We start from the raw sequence: 23,266 nt of genomic DNA, 5'->3' as shown, positions 1-23,266 counted from the left end.
CACGGAATTATTCATAATATGGTCATTGAAGTCATTCTATCCGCCAGGGCTGGAAAATAGCCTCCTTTAAATAATCTTTTCTCACTTCTTAATATACATTTTCACTCTCCCCCCTCCATATTCAGTGTACCATTCTAATTTTTAATAAATATGAATATATATATATATATATATATATATATATATATATATATATATATATATATATATATGTTAGGTGACGATGAATTTATATTGGATAAGCAGTCGTCATTAGGCTTCGCGACGCGGCGGGAGAAAGGTACGACGCCAGTATTAAAAGCTGCTTACAAGAAAGCAAAAAGTGATTGAAGAAATGAAGCTGAACTACTACTACTTCTCCTTACGTCCCTTCTACTTTGACCGTGATGGTCCAAAACACTACCGAGATACGTAAACTCTTCTACCTGCTCTAGATTTTGCCCTGCTATTTTAATGTTTAGCTTAGCCATTTTCTTTCTAGAAAATTGCTAAATGATTACAAAGATAGATGAGAGGAGAAAATGGAAGAATGGAAAATAAATACAGGAATTAGGAAAGAGAGATCTATGCTAACAGTTAGAGATAAGGCGGGTAAGATAATAGCAGTCACAGGAAAGATCCAAAAGAGTTGGAGGGAGTATATAGAAGAACTGTACAGTAAAGAACTTAGACCAACAAAGTTAGACATTGAAAAAGAATATGACGTAGAGGAAGATAGCTTAGGTCCAGGCATACTCGACGATTAGATATAAAGGGCATTAAGGGAGATGAAACTAAATAAGGCCGTGGGGGTGGATAACATTCCCGCGGAACTATTGAAATGTTTAGGAAAACGTGGGAGGAAGAGGCTATATGGGCTCATTCGTAGTATTTATTAGGAAGGAATCTGGCCGGTAGACTTTGTGATATCAGTATTAGTTCCTATTCCGAAAAAGATAAAGGCTACATCATGTGAGGACTACGGGACAATAAGTTTGATATTCCACGCGGATTACGTTGTTCTCAGGGTAGTAAACAATAAGATAGAGAGTAGGGCAAATGATAACTTATGGGATGATCAGTTTGGGTTTAGGAAGGGGAGAGGTACGCGTGATGCCATTGCAGTAATTAGATTATTAATCGAGAGGAATTAAGAACACAACCAGGAGGTATTTCCCTGTTTCGTAGATTTCGAAAAAGCGTTTGATAGAGTGAATTGGGAAAAACTAATTAGTATATTGGGGCAAATAGGAATAGATTGGAGGTACAGGAGGCTAATCCGCAACCTGTACATGTCTCAGACTGCTCAGGTACGAGTGGGGAACGGGGAGTCCCGTTGGGCAGTGTTAGGAAGAGGTGTAAGGCAGGGTTGCCCGTTATCACCGTTGCTATTCAACCTGTATGCAGAGGAAATGATTAAAGAGGCATGGGAAGAACTCGAGGTAGGAATGAAAGTGGACGGGGAATTCGTGAAATCAGTTAGGTTTGCCGATGACCAAGCTTTGGTCTGTCAGTCAGCCAAGGGGTTGCAAGCGTTGCGGAGTGAATTGGAAATTCAGTGCTACAGGTATGGGATGAGAATCAATATTAATAAAACAAAGGTTAAGCAATGTTCCAGAAAGAAAAAGGCTAAGCTAAACATTAAAATAGGAGGGCAAAAACTAGAGTGGGTAGAACAGTTTACGTATCTCGGTAGTGCTCTGGACCAACCCGGTCAAAGTAGTAGGGACGTAAGGAGAAGAATTGCGCTAGGCAAAGAGGCTTTCACAAGGAGGAGGGAGTTGATGACGGGGACGTTGAGTAAGGATGTTAAGAAAAGACTCATGAAAACTTTGATATGGAGCGTAGCTATCTACGGCGCTGAAACGTGGTCATTGAAGCAGGAGGATAGACGCAGACTGGAGGCTTTTGAAATGTGGCTGTGGAGAAGAATGGAGAAGGTGAAATGGACAGAGAAGAAAACAAACGAGGAAGTACTTCGTATGGTGGGCGAAGAGAGGGGTTTGTTGGGAGAGATCCTATGGAGGCAGGAAAAGTGGCTGAAGGGGGTATTGACCGGAAGCGGGTTGTTGAAGACTTTAATTGAGGGGAGAATGTTAGGCAAACGAGGAAAGGGAAAGAACAGAATAGGAATGTTGGACGGGATGAAGGGAGGAAGAAAGTACTCAGAGCTGAAGAGGGACCTGATGTAAAGTATTATGTTGTGTTTTGCTAGGGGTCACAAATTATTTAATTAGTAATATTGTCCATCCAAAAACCTACTTTAACCGGTAGATTACCTAATAATAATACAGGGTTCGTCCGGAAAATAAGTGTACTGACTCCTGGGCTGGGCGCGCCGCTCCAGGCGCGCCCAGCACCGCTCTGACGGGCTGCGATTGTAGAGGGGTATGTTGGCAAGCGACGCTGAAAAAGGTAGTCGGCTCTGAACTGTGGTGTAGTGAGGAGCTCTGTTAACGCGAACCTCCACGCTCGACCCACGTCACGGACCGCGATGCCGAAGTTTTTGGAGCAGCGTTATTCCATCAAATTTGCGGTAAAGCTTGGGAAATCGTCTGCCGAAACTGTCGGTATGATTAACCAGGCTTATGGGGAGTCAGCCATGTCCAGAAACATGATCTTTCGGTGGCACAAGATGTTCGTGGAGGGCAGAGAAGAGGTCGACGACGAACCACGGCCTGGACGCCCATTAACGACACTCACCGACGAAAATGTGCGAAACGTTCGCGATGAACTGAACTCTGATCGTCGTCTTAGTGTTCGGATGATAGCAGAGCAGTGTAATGTGCCAAAAACAATAGTGCACGAGATTATTAGGCACCAAACGAGTCTCCCGCGTCCGGCCAGCGATCAAAAACATCTGGCGGCTGCATCACGACAAATGCGCCGTCTCACACCGCGCTTGTCGTGTCGGACTTCTTGGCCAAGCACGGCGTGGCAACGCTGCCGCACCCGCCCTACAGCCCGGACTTGGCACCACCGGACTTCTTTCTGTTCCCGAAGATAAATAGGAGTTTGAAAGGAACGCGATACGGGACTTGGGACGCCGTCAAAGAGGCCGTGACGACGTGTCTTCGAGAGGTTCCCGATGATGCCTTCGCGGGAGCGTTCCAGGAATGGGAACGCCGCTGGAACAAGTGTATCGACTCACAAGGGTCCTATTTTGAGGAATATTAGCTTAAGATATGTAAAAGTGTAATAATTTTTTTTTCCTGAGCTCAGTACACTTATTTTCCGGACGAACCCTGTATAACTTATATGAATGTCTCACGGCATGACCTCCGAAAACTCGAAAAAGTGTGTTTCTTTTCTTTTTGTTGTGTGTATCTGTTTTTGGTCATTAGTGCTAACATTGTATAGAAGTATACATATATATGTGTGTGTGTATATATATATATATATATATATATATATATATATATATCCATATATTTCCATATATTTACAAGGAGGTGGGAATTGATGACAGTTATGGTGAGTAAGGATGTTAAGAAAAGGCTCGTCAAAACCTTGATATGGAGCGTGGTCTTGTGCGGCGCGGAAACATGGTCATTGAAGCTGGATGATAGATTGGATGTCTTTGAAATTCGGGTGCGGAGTATGATGGAGAAGGTGAAGTGGACAGAAAGGGAAACAAACGAGGAGTTCTAGAAATGGTTGGGGAGGAGAGAGGATTGTGGGGGAAATAAAAGAAAATAATCGGGAAAGATGGAAACAGAGCATTTTGATTGGTAATTGGATGTCGAAGACAGTAATGGAGGGGGAAATTTTAGGGAAAGAGGAAGGGGTAGGAAAACGATAGGGATGTTGGACGGAATGAAGGGAGGGAGGAAGTACTCGAGATGAAGAAAGACTTGATGTCGAGTAGGTTGCTGGTTTCTCCATATAAATATTTTGGCTCAGCCTCCATCTTGAGCTGAGGGAGGAACATTTTTTTTCATTATGTACATAATTTATATATAATTAAGTACATTTTATCCATAAGAGACTTTTTCCTTAGCACCCTCTACCACACGCCTTGTGAATATGTAGATGATTGCATGTGTAATATATTTCAGCCTAATTGTGCATATAATGTATGATTTCACCGCACCCTTACGCAATTATTTCTTCTCTTGCAAAAATCTCTTAGGGTTGCTTGAGAAATTCATGCATTTAGGTCACAGGATGACGCCTGGACCGTGCGAGCGATGCACCTCTGTAAATTCAATGCTCGCCAACCAAACGCCAGATAATTAAATTTGGCATTTGGAGGTTAGCATAAGAAATAGAGAATTGAAGTTGAAAAATATCACTTGCCTGTTTCGCGAGTCTCGTTGTTTGTATCTTTAACTTGTGATGTGGTCATTTTGAATATTCCACGGCAGTGTAATAATATGCGATTGTTTCCTATCCATTTTTCAGCTAATTCTCCAACTTTTATACTTGCATCAGTTTATACTTTGAATTAATTCCGATAATTGTATGAACCCCGCAATGAAGTGACAGAAAGGGTTTATTTTTCATCCATTAGGTCGATTCATTAAATAACATTGAATTGAAGTATTAGCAGTCATCGGCACGAGAGAGAGAGAGAGAGAAAGTAATTCTTGAAATTGACTTTCATTGCCCCCCCTCTATTACGCATCGACATCAATATAGTATGCCACAAACGAAAACATATTCCACGGTATTACATTCCCTCATCCTCCTCTCTCGATCACCGCGGACGTGTAAGGAAAATAGTCATGACCACGCATCAACGCCATCTCGAGTAATTAACGACGGCAAATTAAAGTCCCCTCCCAATCACATCCCCTGGTCTGCACTGACCCCCAGCCCCGCCATCGCCTCCCGATCGCCCCCTGGCGTCCGCGTCGATTCCCTCCAAAGAGGAGGGGAGGATTAAAGTTGGCCCTCGAGAGTAAAATGGGCGTTCCCTCAAGGGTGGGGGCGCCCCTCTCCGTGTTGGTGGAGACCCCGGCGTGGCTGGCTCCTGGGCTCTGTGGCCGCGACATCCTTGAGCCCTGAAATGGGAGCGTTGTTAGGGGCGTCAAGGGGGAAAAACCCGGCGCCAGATTTGCATGACAAAAGGGTCTCCAAGGTTCGGCGTCCACCTCAGCGGGCGGTGGACTGCATTTGATGGCTTCTACCGTGACAATGCGTGGGCCAAAGGGAGGCCGATCGGGGAGTCGAACCCGGCTTGACGAAATTCTGGGAAGAGGGTTGTTACCCCATGTATCGACCCCATCTCTTCGTTCAATCTCAAATCGTGTATCAATTGTCTCACTTTATGAATTAGTTTTTTCGTCAGTCGAATGGGGACTTTGGATGGCACTCGGAGGCTTTATACCGCTTTACCCTTACTCTTCTTGGCGGTTTCGACTTTGCAATTTTTCAACAACCTTTCGAAATATAAGTCCCCGTGATATTCTGTATTTTTTCTCTCCATCTCTATCGTCGGAAAAAACACTCCTTACACCCAAAGAAATTAATTCATGCTTTGAAAAGTAAATGTTTTATTTCCTTGTGAATAAATAATAGTACTGTGCATATTGTTGTAAATATTCCATTATGTATAAATATGATTGATAGCCATTCTGTGTTTGCAAATTTTATGCATACTTTTTTTTTAAGGTAATCTACCGATTAAGGTAGGTTTTTGGATGGACACAACTACCAAACAAACATTTTATTACTCCTAACAAAACACAAAATCCATCATCCTACTCTACATCAGGTCCCTCTTCATCTCTGAGTACTTTCTTCCTCCCTTCATCCCGTCCAACATCCCTATCCTGTTCCTTCCCTTTCCTCGTTTGCCCAACTGATATGGTGGCTGTGGTAATTTTTTCCAAATTTTATTTTCTTTTTACATTTATATACTTCACTATTATTATAATTAATTATAATTATTATTAGTTTTTTTATTTAATGTATTTATTTTTCTTTAAATTTGAGACTTTTTTCTATAAATTTATACTTCCATTTATTTTAAACGCTATTATCATTTGTCTGCGTGTTCCTGCTATATGTATCACCCTTTCAAAACTGTTAGGTGTCGCACATTAGTCATATCTGAGTGGCTTTCGCGGGTTTTTCATCCCCCTTCCTGTTCGCGTGTTTGCCTTAAGTGAGTTTTTTCATTAATGATATCAGTCCACAATCCTTACTCTTTTCCCACGAAGGTGGATATATTTTCACCTATCTACCCTTCGCCCATGTGGAATTTTCTTATCAATTAATATTTCTTTAAGATATTTCATTTCGTATTTTGCTGTAATCACTTTTAAAATTTCTAGACTATTTGATTTAATTAATGTTGACTTAATTTATGCATGCACGTAAATGACGGGAGGTTCGGTGGAAGAAGGGACTATCTAGTCTCAATCTCGCCCTAATAAACACGTTTCATTATTGCTCATTAGAGCCTCATTTCGATCGATTGTCGCTACACCAACAAACTGATCAAGACCCTAGGGTTCAAATTTATTTGCTGGAATGGGTCAAGCAATGAGAAGATGAATGAATCTGCTCGCGATACTAAATCGCCAGGGTGTTCAAATAAATGCCACCGCCGCCGAAACGGTTCTTTCTAGCTATTCTAACTGATAAAATAGGTTTTGGGCCGTTCCTAAGGACCATTATCTTGTACAACTTGCAAGAAATTACTTGTATTCACTCGGTGTACATTGATTGCTTCCTTCCCCATTAATCGTAATTGCTATTTGCCTGCATGCTGTCCTAACGGCCCTTTCCCTTCCTTCCTCTATCCCGCTTAATTAATATTCACCTTTCCATTACGACCTTTAGCATCCAATTACCTTTTAACATTTTCACCGAATAATTATCTGCAGTTTTCACATTTCCCCTAGCATTTTCCATAATACATACATTTCAACAGCTGCTAAACCTGTGATCATCCTCTAACTGCATCAACTAGTCCGAATATACTTTCTAATTATCTCTTGACTGATATCACAAAACGCTATATTACGTCTAGGCCATCCTTTGTTATCAAACGCCATTGCGTTATATATAGATTTCCATATAATATAGATTTCCATTATTTCATAGTCATCGTAAAAATACCACAATTTTTTCCGGTCTTCTTTGGAGGACCATATTGCGTTTTCAAATATCGTCATGTAAATATAAAATGAACGTGTCTACGGTCTTGAAGCAATGAAAACGGTGCAGCCGAGACCGTAAACTTGATTGGCACAAGGTTGAAAGGGGGGGGTGGGGGAAAACACAAAATTACGAGTAAGGGGACAGAGAACACACACTTGGTCACTTGGGTGTGTTTAAGAAACAGTGACCGGAGGGTACCTCCATCACACACCAAAAAGTCAAAATAAATAATAAAAATTAGAACAAACTTACAGCCACTCGATCACAAGAGTGTGTTAAGGAATAACAGCACTCCCGTAAATCTCATAGTCGTAGGCGTGCGCCATTTAGAATCCTTCCTATATGTTCGACGTAAATCATAATCTCCATGAGAATTTATTGTGGAAGTGAAAAGTTTCATAGCGTAAGCATTCTCGAGTCAGTTGAACAAATGTAACTTGAATGAATCAGTGTACTTCAGGCGTGATGTGGTGGAAGTCGGGCATTGAATAACTGATCGAAGCACTTTTAAACTTGATAATTGTTTTTATTTTACGACCGGGCTTCGATGTATTACATCATCATCTGGTTATGATATGATGTAATGCATCGAAACCCGGTCGTAAAATAGAAACAATTATCAAGTTGAAAAGTGCTTCGATCAGTTATTCGTCAGTGTACTCTTGTACGCACCCTTAACCCTATATATATATATATATATATATATATATATATATATATATGTATGTATGTATGTATATATATATATATATATACACATACATATATATATACATATATATATACATATATATATATATATATATATATATATATATATAAATTTGTAGATTGATTCAGGTGAGTGAATATACAGTGGATACCAAACTAAACTCTATGGCTCTCGATGCACGCACATTCCAGATTTCGGAGGGGGCAGTTTCTTTCCTACTTCCAGCATTCGATTTCCCAAGCAGTTCTGTTGATTGGAAAAGCACAACGATTGGCTTTTGGTTGGAATCATCCCTACGAACCTAACGGGATTTTAAGTGGGAATTATTTAGTAGCCTCTCAGACTAAGTGCTTTAAGTACCTCCAAAACACGTACTCTTTCAGAAAGAGATAGGATTGTATACTGTACTGGCTCCCAATCCAGACAGGGTTCGATTCCTAGTGATGGGAGAACTTTCCAGTATCATCACGATCCCTTTTTGGGTGGAGAGCATTTCAAGTGGAGTATTGAAGATTAATTCCACCGGATGGGACGCCTTTCGTCGATTACAATACTACCTTGATCAAAAATTTCCCGGAATTTATTCAGAAAATTAAAAATACAAGTTTATTCATCTAAATCTATATTGTCCCCTTCAAAGTAATCCCCATCGACTGCAACACACTTATGCCAGCGCTTGATCCAATCCTCGAAACATTTTTTATATTCGGTTTTCGGTATGTCCATCAGTGCTTCCTGCGATTTTTCCATTACTTCCTCTCGGCTGCTAAAACGCGTTCCCCGTAATGGTTTTTTAACTCGATTGAACAGAAAGAAGTCACAGGGAGCCAAATCAGGTGAATTCGGTGGCTGTTGGATGGTATTTGTTGCATTTTTCGTCAAAAAATTACGAATAATGATAGCACTGTGCGACGGTGCGTTATCATGGTGCAAAATCCACGAGTTTTCTGCCCACATTTCTGGTCTCTTTCGGCGAATTGCTTCACGCAAACGTCTCATAACGCCCAAATAATACTCTTTGTTTACTGTCTGGCCTTCTGGCAAAAATTCATGATGCACTACACCGTTGTAATCCATGAAAACCGTCAGCATTGCCTTCTTTTTTGACTGAAAACGACGTGGTTTTTTTGGTCTCGGCTCATTTGGTGAACGCCATTCACTTGCCTGATGTCTGGATTGCGTGTCGTACTCATAAACCCACGTCTCGTCTCCAGTAATGATCCTTTTGATGAATGTGGGATCGGATTCAGCCTCGCAAATCATGTCTTTTGCGACGTCAACACAGTCTCTTTTTTGCATGGCACCAACTTTGCTGCTACACGACGGAAACCCAAATCATTAACCACAATGTCTTGGGCGGATCCATAGGCAATGTTCAAGTCCTCCGCTATTTTTCTGATGGTTAATTTGCGGTTATTGACCAACATTTCTTTTACTTTATCAATTTTTTCACCGACTTTCGATGTCGATGGTCTGCCACTGCGTTCATCATCTTCGATTGACTCACGACCACTTCTGAACCGCTCGTGCCACTGGTAAACGACCGTTTTTTTTAGAGAATCGTTGCCGAAACACTTTTCCAACATTTCCAACGTCCGTGCGCCACTAAATCCGTTTTTTACGCAAAATTTAATACAAGTTCGTTGTTGCAAATTTAAATCCATTTCTGAAATTGTAAAAAATCGCCAACACACACAGAGATAGATGTACTCTTGGCTACGTAACTTTGGCAAATGTCAAGTTATGACACTAAGATTTAAAGGGAATATCATCAACAGATGTACCAATTTAACAAAAAAAACAGAACTCAAATCGGAACGATGGGAGCGCCACACGGTGGTTATTCCGGGAACCTTTTGATCAAGGTAGTATGTAGTACCCTGTAAGGCACCGTTAGGGTTTGTGGCAGGGGGTTATTACGCACCAGACTACGTTTGACACAAAACACTCCCCCCCCCCCTTCCGCGGTCCGACAATGTTATTCGTAGCCCTTATCTTTCGCGGAAACAATGACATCTGAAATGCAGTATATCTCTCCTACACTTGATCTCTTTAATTTTATTGACATGATCTCTCCCCTCGTAGTACAATGAGAGTATTAAGTCATTTTCAACATCACCACTGAAGGAACATCCTTCCAAAGAGATTTGATATTTTATAGAGCAGACCGATTTTTTTTCTTGTTTTCTCCTTCTTATTCGAATATTCCTTGAGAGTCTTTTCTCTTCCCAATCCTATCCCTGCTGGCACAAATGGCTCTCGCTGTTGGTCGCCTCCCCTAATAACTACTTCTGCAGTAACGAGAAATATTTTCGACAAATGCATACGTAAGACAATTGGGCCTCCTAAAATTCTCTATTTTACGACAGTTTCTGGCGCACAAGTAGTAGTTGCTCCGTGTTTAATTTTCTGCTCTTCCCGCGGTGAAATATTGAGCGCTGGAGCCTTAAAAACGCCATTCAGAAATCGCAATCCCACGGCCCATTGGCGAGGTCAATCGCATGGCGCAAAAGTCGAGCCGACTGTCAAAGGATTCACCATAACTCTCGATCGCCTCCTCACGGTTGACACGACGTCCGGCGCGGGGCCCATCGACCCCCGCGAGCGCAAATCTCGTTAACACGCGTCCGTGTCACCGAACACGTGTCGGAATCGAAAATGAGTCCGCGCCGCCTGGAATGCCACTGGACTCAGTTTGGCCGTTCGAATTAGCTCGCCCACGAGAGCGTCCCTTCCGAACGAACGGAGGGCGATGAAAATAGCAATCTTGAATCCGAATCTTTTTCTTTTTTTTTTGCTCGCAGAGCGCTATGCTTAACTTACGCACACAATGGGGTCTCGCCACTTACGTTGGTTGCACTTTTTGGCATCCTACGTCATAATTTACAACATGCCCTTCAAATATGTGTATCTCGAGTGGGAATGTCTCCCAGCAGATAAAACAATATTTTCTGTTCAGAATCAAATGAAAACAGAAAGAAAAATCTGTTCGAAAGCATTTCCGCTTGGATCGTTTTTCAAACACTTCTTGATGATTGTGGTGTTAAGTTGAAATGAAAGGGTTATCCTTCTACTCTCTCTACATAATACCCCAAAATCTGCCGCAAGGACGTGTGGCGGGGGGTGTCAGATTATCAACCCCTACATTTACAATCATCAAAACTACACAAATATTAGCTCAAAAGTGCAATCAAACAAAGTTTGTTACTAAATGCATGCATAGAAGATACTCGCAGATATAAACATTTAGCAACAGGAGAACATTCAAATCATGTGGGAGAAATGTTATAAAAATGGATACATTAAGTAAACATGCATGATGACGAAAAAACGTGTATTTACTCTATCAACACTAATTATCCTCTTTGCCCCTGCGGTCATATCTATTTTGATCGTTCTAGGAACAACAGCATTTTAAATCTTTTTGTTCTACTATCTATCTCGTTCGTTTAACGTACGTGATCTGATCTACCAGTGTAAGAAAATCCAAGTAATATGTCTTCAAAACTATAAGTGACACCATGTTTACACAGTAAATTCAATCTCGATTGCGGCCTACGCGACACTGGTGGCTCCAATTCTAAATCTTCCAACCGTGACCCCATTGCCTTTATCAAAACAACTTTTCATAAATCTAGCTCATCTACGTTGCACTTGATCTGCAGGGTCCGCACAACAAGTATCGGGACTGGTTCCAAAAATCAAAATTAATTGCAGTTATCATTACAATTACTTAATAATCTTCGAAATGCATTCCTTCTGCATCGATACACTTCGTTCGGCGCGTCTGCCACTCGTCGAAAAGCCCGCTGGAAGTCGGTTTCTGGAATACTGTTGAGAGCCTTTGTCGTCGCCGCTTGAACCACCTCGATGGAGTCGAACCGATATCCTTTGAGCTCCATTTGAGCTATCCTTTGAGGTAATAACGCTGTCGAGAAAATCTTCATCTTCCTGGACGCAGTCCAAAATTTCTTGCGAAATTTCAACCCGCGACAGTTGGCTTAGGATGGCTCTCGTGCTGCATCATGGGGTGCAGGTTTTTAGTTGTTTTGCGGTATATGTGTTTGCATGAGTATTGGATGAAGGGATTTTTGCATGAGTGTATGCGCTGCTGTGGTTGTAATTTTCCGTGTTGTTGTTTTGCATGTGGTATTTTTCCTTTTTACGAATGGTGACCTAACACCCCCCACCACACGCCCTTGCGGTGACTTGCGGGGTATTATGTAGATGTAGATATCTGACTAAATTTGAACTTCACCGTCTCATTTGAGTCGGCAATGTGGCTCGCCTTCTCCCAAACCGATTGCAGTGGTTTTGATGGAGTTCATCGGTGTTACGGGAAATGCGATCGATAGCAGAGTTCGTGTGAATCGTTTAGAGGAAACAAAGAATGAAGGGCGGAATTTGCCGATTTTCAATTAACGGTCATCGTAAAGGATGCCATCTGAGGGACGAACAATATGCAATAGCAGTTTGAAACGCCCTCTTGATCCTTAAGTTTCGAGATGATACTAATGCGAACAAGAACTATTCATGAGTTTTTATGTTGCGTTGCAATAAATATATTTTCCTACATTTTAAAAATTCATTTAAATTTACTTATGATTGCATGTTTATTTGTAATGTTAGTCATTGGAGCATAAGAAGACAAAAGGATACATGGCTCGCATTAATCGCATCGCCTGAATAACGGAGGCGGCGAAATTTGTGATCAATTGAGCAAGTGGAATTGAACTTCTCAATGCCACTTTGCTTTGTAAGAAGTCGTCCAACGTCACTTCTGAAACTTGCATTGGCTCATGTTTACTTTATTTCAAGCATTTCCATTTCATTTAGCTTCATAAAAGGAGTGTTATCACATCCTATTTCTCCCCGTTTTTCAACCTCTCGTGTTTGATGACTCTACTTTGGAGGAAATATTTATATAATTTTCATTATTTTATGTTTTCTGTATACGTCAGTTTTCAAGTTATTACTTTTTTTCTAATATTAAGTCAACTTTTCACGAGAAATAATCAAACATACCCTTTTAGAGTTAACAATATTGAAGCAACTGGAAATTATGTCAGATGCCTATTACAACCTTGTAATTTGGACTAATGGTATAACTAACACATAGATTACCAAGCCTTCTATTCAAGAGTTGTTTTGACGTCTTCATTAGAAGATATTTTCTTTTCATGATCAATCTTATCTATGTGTCCTGTATGAAGAAGAATCTTCGGAAAAGGGGCGCGGTCACTTGGTTACGAAAAATTCGAGGATCGAATGAAATGTGAGGAACCTCTTTGCGTCGGCGAAAATGAAGGAATGCGATGTAGTGGAATGCGCTTTTTATGGGATAAATGAATGATCTGTGAGTGAGGTCGTCCATTTATGCTCAGATGTTGTTTTGTATGAATACGTAATGTTCATCCATGTCTTGTCCCCGTTTCACGTCAATCGCAAGCTGTTAGTTTTCTGACTCTGTTATTTTTGTGGATTATTTTAAAATTATACCCTGTAATGAAAACTTTCGCAATGTCAATGCTCTTCTTAATATTTTCATAACAGTAATTACCAAACAGATGACTACTTTACTGCGTTGACTTTTTGAACGTACAATTCTCATCTTGCTCTGACCACTATATAATTCTTTTGGTTCAGATTCGTGCCACGGAAGGCGCTAGAGAAAGGCTTTGAACAGGATATCGTAAATATAAATCGCGAAACACAATTCGTGAAACATTTTCCAGGGTAACTTTAAAAATGAAAACGGGTAGTTTCCTCTCGCAATCCACGAGAAAACTTTTCACAAACAATTTTCATTTTCCAAGTTACTGAAAATATCACATTACGCCATACTTCTTCTAAGAGCATGCCCTCACCGAAAATCTATATTCTCTCTTCTTCCCTACAAGCACTCTTTTTCTTTGAAGTTTTTTAGGTCGCTATTCACGATCGGAACTTCATAATATTCAATCAAAGCATTGTTACACCCGACAGTAAAAGAAATGCCGAATACATATACGCGTGCGCTATGCCTCAGAGGAAAAGGGAACATCATTCATCGAAATTGTGTAATAGCGTACAATTGCAAACATTTAACATGGAAAGTCAGATACGTATGGGTAATGATAATATATTTGCAACATCACTGCCAAAGAGACCACCTTCCAATTTATGCAAGAGCTTCAATCTGTGATTTGAACCCCGCGCCGTGAGTGATTCCCAGCCTGGATGCTCTAATATTTTGGATACGCTACTAAGTATTATAATAATAACGTTTTAAAAATCTATCTCCTCTACGCTGCACGCGATCCAATTTGGTGATTAATCCTAGGATCCCATATACTTGAAGCATATTCTAAATGAAGCCTAACAAGCGAACAATAACATTTCTCTTTGACATTTTCATCACATTTACCCAGTACTCTTCTGATAAATCCTAACTTTTTGTTAGCTTGTCTACATATTCCCCGTATATTTGTTTCATCCAGGACAGATCGTGAGTGAGAGTAACACCTAGGTATTTAATTGAGTCTACACATTCCATTTCGGTGTTCATAATGCAGTAGTTGTACAGGTTGGAATTGCTCTATTTCCAAAAGTTCATCACCACGCACTTTATATTATGTCAAATTCTAATTGCCAAGTGTCGCACCAGCGTAGTATAGCATCAAGGTCATCTGAAAAAGCTACACTGTTCTCAGGATCACGGATATCACGGTAAACCAAGGCATCGTCGGCAAATAAACGTATCTTACTAGTGACGACGGAGTCAATGCCGTTAACGTAAAGTAGGAATAAAAGAGGTCCGATAACAATTCCCAGGGTCCGATAACACACCTGAAGTAACTTCTACTGCATTTGGCCTAACTCATCCATGGCTATCAATATGGAATACGGAATTTATCCAAGACAAACAAGATTTTCTCGTGAGACGTAGATAGTAATAGTCTTTAGGTATCGTCATAAAACTAACTTATCAAGCAGAATCCCTTGGTGATGATTAGGAATTTTTTTGTGAGCGGGAATTAGGAAAATTGCTCCTAAACTAAACAATAATATATAAACCACCAAAATAGAATGAATGGTTAAAGAGAGAAAATGAATTACTTCGATCACAGAAATAAATTGTCGGAGCGTGTTTTCAAAAGAATGTATTGCTAAGCAGAAGGGTGCAATAATTAATGGTTGTATTGTTGAGACAGCTTTGATATACATTGTCAAGTCACTGATGAACCACATTGGGGTAATGGACGAGTCAGTACTCTTCCGATAGGGGTACTCGTATGCATTAACCTCCCTTTGCATTCCAATATGTAGTCAACCCCCGGCATCTTTCCATAGGAGAATTAGAGAACCATGAAGGGTATGAAGCAGTGAATTAATAATTGCATGCATTGTAAATATTTAATTATGTGCTTTAATTGTGCCAGTTTCTGGCCTTTGTTAGTTTTTAGCCCCGTGATATTCCTATTGAATGGGCTGAAATCGTGAATGGATCATCTAATTCAACATTTGTTGTTTTGTGGGACGTGTGCCGACAAGTGTTCGCAGTATATATGGATGTCAAATGTAAAATGTTTGGCACTGCGGCGACACCAATACTAAGAACGTGACTGGACTCGCTGGAAAACGAAGATAAACTCGAGGATGACCTCTCCAGGGTAGTCGCGCCATTCCAGAATCGACAGGTAGTCAGTCACACGGTAATCGAATCAGTAGGATTCACTGAGAATTTCTGTTGGTTTTTGACTCGAAGAAGGACCTTGACTGAGACTTGACTGATTCTTATGCTAAAAATTTGATTTCCTCAACTTTATAACAAATATTATGAAACCTTTCAGATTATTTTATTGACCTAGACAATTCATAATATGACAGCAGAACAGTCTCCGACAGTTCTAATTAAACTCATTGCGGCAGGTCCCCTACTGGCCAGTACGTCACATATTGGAGGAGGTCATCCATCAGTGAGATGACAATCGAGATGTCCATTATTGGGACCGTTGCTGTGGTAATCTGTCCGGTGTGTCCATCGACGCAGATTCTAAAACTAATTCGAAGTTGATAATAAGTTCAGCGCACCGCGTGGCTTATTAAAAAACAAAAAGTTAACTGGCCCAAGAAGTGGTCCTTGTGGAACTAATGGATTTTGTCCGGAGTCGAGGGAACGAACCCATTCCGAACATGGCGTCTCCTTCCTTTGACCTCAAACCACACTACCCTGATGGACCAGAACCCTTCGCAGAGCCCATCCAACCCTAGGATTCCGGAGCCCCGCTTCCAGAGCCGAAGTATTACGCAATGTTAAGCAATAGGTTCCGTACGCGGCAGGACCCTTTGTCTGGACCGGATAACGGGCCCCGGAGATGCACCAATCCGATATCGGCAAAGTTGCCTTTCCTGCTTGGACTGACCCTGCTCGTCTGTAATTGGTCGCTTGATTCAAGAATCGGATAAAAAATAATTATCGCACTTATTTCTCATTTCGCACTCCACGATTGTAAATTGATTTCAATTCATACATCGCGTCTTTCGAACGGTATGATTAGAAGTATCCCGAATTCAATGCTATTTTCCGCATGATAATGAGTATAAGTTTAAACGGTCGTAAGTGCTGCTCTCCGTATTATCGCATCATTGCAAAGAGAAAGAAATGGGTGCGAAATTGGGTGCGAGTTTAGTGTAGAAGAAAACTGCTATCATCAATTCTTTATCGAAGTATTAAAATTCAAGCGCATCTGACGTTTCCATCAAGACTTTGATTTAGAACTTTCTGTTATCCAAAATTCGTGAATGTTACAAGGTCCCCAACTAATCTTTCTGCAGTAATGCCATCACGCCTAAACGTCAGTCTCATGGCGCATAATTTTTCACGGAACCGATAATGAAATCAAACAAGAAATAAAGAGAATTGCAGCTTATAATTGGCGCTTGCAGTCCAATCGGACTTTGAAATAGGATTGAAAGGGGAAATTTTCGCTGGCTAACCAAATTGATTTCGCGTCTCAATTTCGCTATTGAATCGGTGCTCCGGTGTCGTGTGAATTTCAGTTTGAGGCGGCGTATGATCCGATTATCGCCGCTCATGCCCGAGTGGAAAAATCGATAGTCAAAGTAGCCACGGTCACACTTAATGTCATTTCGGGAGACACATAGCTGGAAATTTCAGTGTTTATGCAGATTTAGTAAACCGTCGCGCTGCAAACTTCTATCGTCCAATGCATGTCAAACTTGTTCGAGTCAAAATCGCGCGTTTATTCAACGGAATATTGCACGTTGAGCTCCTAACACGAATGACACTATGCTGAACTCCGTTGATTTCCTTGTAATTGCCAAGGAAATTTAAAAAAAACTAACGAAATCATTCGCTTTCTCGCATCAAAATGAACAGCTATTGCATCACACCTACATCCATACAATACCCCGCAACCGCCGCAAGGGCGTGTGGCGCGGGGTGCTAGGTCACAAAAAAGACATGGTAATTCACACACCCACACAGAGAATCCGTACCGCAACCCCTGGCTAGTGGCGCCATCTATCATGCAATTTTTTACTAAACTTAAATACCACCAATGACGTCTACAACGTAAATGAATACCAATTTGAATACAGAATATTACAAAACGACGAATATCCCAGTAACTATAGATCTCATCAAAATTAAATAAGGATAAAAAACTTTCAGGAGGCATAGACAAAAGTATGGCTACAGCAGCAGTTGATAAACCCAGAGACTCTTTCACATTGCACCTGCTTTGACAAAGGCAAAGCGTACAACATTAAAAACAGTACATTAATTTGCACATTCATGCAAACCCAATTTTTACACACAAGTAAATCATCAGTTTTTTCGGTTCTGCGTCAACAAGGCAAATGAACTTCCTTGACATTCCTCAATGCTTTTATCCAGACAAGTGCCATAAGTCTTTCTGAAACCATCGTTTTCTCGAAGTAACTCCCCTCGACTTTAATAATGCATTTGTTTCAACTATCTATTTTAAGTGTCCTACATTCTTTGGTCGTTCAACCCGAACACGGATAATCCATAGATTGTTTCTTTCTCTTAAGAGTCTCACTAATTAAATTGAATACCTTGTGTTTTGTTTTTAACTTGTGATACTTCATTCTTGAGGGACGGGCTTCAGAGCACGTCTGGTTCATCCTCAAAGAGTTCCACTCCCCCCGTGGGAGCGAATGCCTTATTTCCATTTATCTGATCTTTGAGTGTAGTCGCGGAATCATTCTTGGGCCCTCGACCTATATTATCCAGTCTTCAGATCTTACCTCGATGTTTTTGCTTCAATAAATAGGTAGTAAATTAGTCTAATTGACAACTCGCACCCCAAACCACGAAAGGACCGATTTCAAGTCAAAATAATTTTGCTTCTCACCTTTGGCTGCAGTGAAGGAAATTCCTTGCTTCATGAAACGTTGTAATTTAAAAAAAAATGAGTACTGAGTTACATTATAATTGGACATTCGTCGGGTAATTGTAGTCCTTGTAGTCCGGTCGTGGCTTTGTTATACGAAATAATTCCCTCGTCAAACTTGGATCGATTTTAAGAGGACTAGGCTTTGCGGCTGAGTCGAAAATGTAATGGCGATGCATTTCAACGAGATGACTGGGGTCTTAGGTTTTATTCTCAATATTACCTCTTCCACTCTCGGCATGTTTGCTTGAAATCACGTGAAAACTGAAGGCAAGTTGTTTAAAGTTATCTTGGTGAGCGGAAAATCAACGTCCTTCCAACCTAGAGTAGTCATTGTGAGAATGAATCAACGACTGTGGTTTTTCATATGTATCTCTTCACATAAGTGGCTATTCAAGGGACCGGTGTTGCTGATTATGAATAAATATTTCATGAAATAAAGTGAAGGAAATTCCTTTCATGATAAAATCCCATTCCGTCACAACGGACATCCTTGCTGTTGGCATAAACTCATTAGCGTGACAGCCTTTGCTTGTTGGGGAGGCGGGAGTCCGCGTCCGTCGGTCGCTCTGCTGTAGGGGTGATGTCCGAATGTGTGGAACGCAACGGATGACTTTCAATGTGATACTTGTGAACCAAAATTACTTAAGTTGTTTGCGTGAAAGTGCAAACGAAACGATTTATTTCAATGGAAATAAGTGAATAAATTAAACAACTATTGTGTTCTTGATTTCGGATTTCGAATTCCGTCAGCAATATAAATTCAATATGCAATAAATCACAAAGTGAAAAGAATCGCTCGCAGGGCATTTACTCGGGCATGGACTTGAATCAAACTCTGATGGCATTAATTTATGATAAATTAATTTTCCATCTAAATCAAATCGTTTGTGGCGAAATTTATGGACTCCTGAGGCATATTTGGACTGTTGGCTGATTACTATAATTGATCATCACATATATTTTGGCTGAAACCTCTTCACAGTGGGCTAGAACGCTAGCCACTTAATTGCATGAAATTGAATGTTTTATGTACCTCTCCCCAAATGACCGAAACTATATAAATGTTGACTAATGATTGAGGGTAGTTTTATCATTCAGTATTCTTAGTTTAAGGCCCTTATGTCTCAGGCGTCACTTGGTGGAAGTCTTCCTTGGTAAAAGAAAGAAGACTAACATTTACAGATTCTCCTGGACTTTTTTATTTTTCACGACCATGATTTTAGTTGCGAGGCAACATCATCCCGTTGCTTGACACTACCTTTGATGTTGCTTTTCAACAAATACATGGTCGTGAAAAACAAAATGTCCAGGGGAATCTGCAAAAGTTAGCCTTGGTTCTTTTATACTATTCTTAGTTTATTTGTAGTTTCCATTGGTATATCGCCACTGAGACTAAGTCATTGGATTTCGAAGAATTTAGCTCTAAGTTTTCTGTCCAATTTGGCATGAAGTCAGAGGCACTTCGCCCCTCAAAGTTAGTGCCATGGCACAAACGGGAAAGAGACAAGTCGGTGTGGGCACTGGGGCGCGTCTGTGTGTGTGTGTGTGTGTGGTTGGGGCCGAGGGGGTGAGAGGGGGGGGGTTAGGGGGAATGCAAGGGAGTGGATTCCACTCCAGGGATGGAGGAAGAAACGCCGCACGAAAGAATTCCACCAAAGGGAAATACTAATTTGACCTCCCCTCGCCCCCCGAGAGCTTTGCCCCTCCGTCGTCGTGGGCATTTCCTTCGCCTCTCCTCGAAATATCTCAATTGCGGCAGCATTGGCACCTTCCCCGCTATTTCGCACCCTGCGTATCAACCCTTTCACCTTTCACTCTCTCCGTCTCCCCCTCTCACCCCCCGCCCGACGACTCTTCATAAGACACTCCACACCAGTCTCGCCAGTCTTCCCACTTGCATATCGACCTGTCTTCAAGTATTTCCCCCGCCCCTCCCTCGCCCCGCAGACTTCTTTTGTTTTGAGGGATTTCTTCAATTTTTTCCATCCCTCCCTCCTCTGCCACGCCCCCTCCCCCCCTCGGGTCTCCTCTCTTTCCCTCCCCTCCTCCAGTCTCCTCAGACGCGCGACGGCCCTTATTAAACCTCTCGACTACCTCCCTCCCTCCCCTCCTCCCTCCTCCACCGTGTCTCTCTCCTTTAAGGTGCTCTCCGTGCGTAAGCATTCACCCACCGAAGGAATTTCTTAAAATGAAAGCATGGCTTCCCGAAGTGACACAAGATACACTTTTATCTCTATTCCTCTTCCGACCTCTATGTTTCCCTGGAGCGTGGATTGCCCTCTTCGTAGTCGAGAACGACTACATGAAACTTTTCACCGCGAAGAAAGAATGTACTCTAAGACTTTCTACCTTCATGTGTCAGTCTGCGATCGTGAAATACACCCATCATCACCATCACCACTTTTATATGAAAACTTCGTTAAAATTCATCTTCATATGAATTTTTTTCCATTATAGCTTAGTGACTTTTTTTTATTTCTTATTTTCCCATAATGGCTGAAAATTTTTCACCAATCCCTGAAAATTTGTCAGAATGTTTTTGTTTCTGATTGTTCATGACTTATTTGTGCATGCAAACAACGACGAGGGGTTTGGTGAAAGAAGGGCACATTTAGTGTCAATCTCGTCCCTATAAAGAACCTATATTGTTATCATAACGTTTTCGGTTGACGGATAAACGCTTCTCCGTCCCCGAGGTGTTTACTAGTCTCCATTCACTCGAAGGAACGAGTGCGATTATTTCCGCCGATATTGAGCATGGTACATTTTTTAATGGTTAGTTGCAATCACACCAATACCGTCCCTTACTGTTTTCTATTGCTGAAATTGGCTTTATCCAAGAATGCTCTGCACGTTATAATTCCTCCGGCGAATAACGGATATTTTCTGATAACGTAACGGTTAATTTTATAAAATTGTGTTCGAGATGAGTGGGACTTAATCTTCTCTATCAGACTTTATTTAATCTGGTAATTTGATAACTGCTGCATTGGTTTTTGTGTTTTTTTATAATCGTTTTAATACGATTTAGCCCTTCCTTGTCGACAACAACCGCCGCTTAGGCCTTCTTCCGTCAGCCATTCCCTTTGTGTTCGACATTCTTCAGATAAGTTATTCTTCGCCCAAAACATGAAATCTCTTCGTTCCCTTTTCATTAGACTGCAGATAGAATAACCAACGAACTGGTTCACTTTTGAAATTAAATGCTGTTTTTTTTTGCTCAAGCCCTCTTGAAAAAAATTTAGGCACCGGGGAGATTCGAACTCCCGATCTCCTGTTTACTAGACAGGCGCTTTAACCAACTAAGCCACGGCGCCTCTGTACAGAATGTCGCCATTTTGAAAGTCTCATCAATAATAATGTATTTTGTTTACTTAAAATGTAAAATTGTGCTTACCCATTCTGCTGCTCTTAGAGAGCGCAGATTTGCGGAGATAACAGACCTCTTCCGATATGGTAATCACGTAAGGACCCGGTATCTTCACACGGCATATACAGCGCCGTAGCTATTTTTTTTCAAATAGGCAGTAATACATTTAAATTTAATTATTTCCACCTTTATTCCAAGCATTGAGATGGCTGTCATTCAGTAATGATACGAAATATTTCATTCTTCTATAATTACTCAATATAATCTTTTACTATCAGCCAATGGCTCATAAGGCGTGTCTATTTCTTATCATTTAGTTTCCATAGGAAACCTAAAATAGAGCCTTATGTTATGTACCTTTTCAGGCTTGGAAAATTCCCAATATTTTATGATATGAATAGGTAAGGAAATCTTAGTTCCAAATTTTGCTAATCCTATAAGATCCTTAGAAGTGCTATTTATCACAGTAATTACGAGAAAAAATACTCGTTCATAACGGAAAAATGCGTTATCTTCCAACGTTGTCAATTAAGCTGTATTTTTTTTGCCAAAATTGGCAATCCTGTTTGCCATTTCTTTAGGATATATCAGTTCTGATACATTTACTTGCGTGGAGATCACAGTTTCAAAGTTTCGCAGAGTTTACTGTTTTCTTTTAGGATGAGTACTTACGTAGATTTTTTACATGAATTTTGATGAATTTTTTCCTAGATTCCTAAATATTTCTGTAAATCAGGATTTACTCGAAATGTTCCGATGCTTTGATTGCGATCGACCGGCGATATCTGTAGGGTTAGCACATTGACGAAAATAACTATACACTGCGGTCAATAAGAAAGTACGTAAATGGAAAACCGATCATTTCAGGTCATCCGGTTAACCGAAAAATATTTACGGGTTCAAAAGGTTGAGTTCGTCATATTGGAGGTGAAACGGATAATCAATAAATTGGTTGAGGACCAACAGCTGTGACTTTGTATACTTAGCAATCATACACACATTTTACAATCGGCAGAAATATTATGCACGCTAAAAACATGAAAGGTGATGACGATTCCGGGCGAGGCCTTATTGACAGAGATTGATCCTTATGCATCTTGGAGGCTTCCTATTTTACCCTGCCGCGTTGGAAGAATGGTATGTATATCCGGCTTTTCAGCAGTTGATAGCGGTTGTCGGAAAAACCACTTGTAAAAATATGTTTTATGAATACTTGTTTATCTGGGCTCCTAAGCAAGGGTAAAGTGATTCAGCACAATTTCACGGGTTAAAAAAATTCGCGATGCTAATTTGCCACAATGTAACATGTCAAGTAGCACTTTCTTCTTTGTCCTTGGCTTAGAGGGTTAAAGCGCCTGTCTAGTAAACAGGAGATCGGACTTCGAATCTCCCCGGTGCCTGAATTTTTTCATAAGCGCTTAGAACGATTACAAAAGTGAGCTCGTTCGTTCATACGTACAGCCTTCGATTCGACATACGTAAAAACGCTAAATGAATATCTTTTGCTTTTAGGGAGGTGTTCCCACTCCTGCCTTTGAAAATCAATGTATTCCCTTTATCTGTTTTCAATTGCCGCTCGTTCTTCCATAATTCCTCTGCAAGAGTGTGACCAAGCTTCAACGATATTTTCCCGCTTTTGTAATGGAAACAGGCAGGTCATTGTACCGG

General features: G+C 40.8%; 1 non-coding gene across 1 annotated transcript; it reads right to left on the bottom strand.

Moving 5' to 3' along the window:
- Nucleotides 1-21,471: 21,471 nt before the first annotated feature.
- TRNAT-AGU (transfer RNA threonine (anticodon AGU)) lies at nt 21,472-21,545 on the bottom strand. The gene has a single exon. It is a non-coding gene; the product is annotated as a tRNA-Thr (tRNA).
- Nucleotides 21,546-23,266: the final 1,721 nt, after the last annotated feature.

Source organism: Hetaerina americana, unplaced genomic scaffold, assembly GCF_022747635.1.
Source record: "Hetaerina americana unplaced genomic scaffold, ioHetAmer1.1.p SCAF_9, whole genome shotgun sequence".
NCBI lineage: Eukaryota > Metazoa > Arthropoda > Insecta > Odonata > Calopterygidae > Hetaerina > Hetaerina americana.
This window is presented reverse-complemented; position numbering and strand designations above follow the sequence as displayed.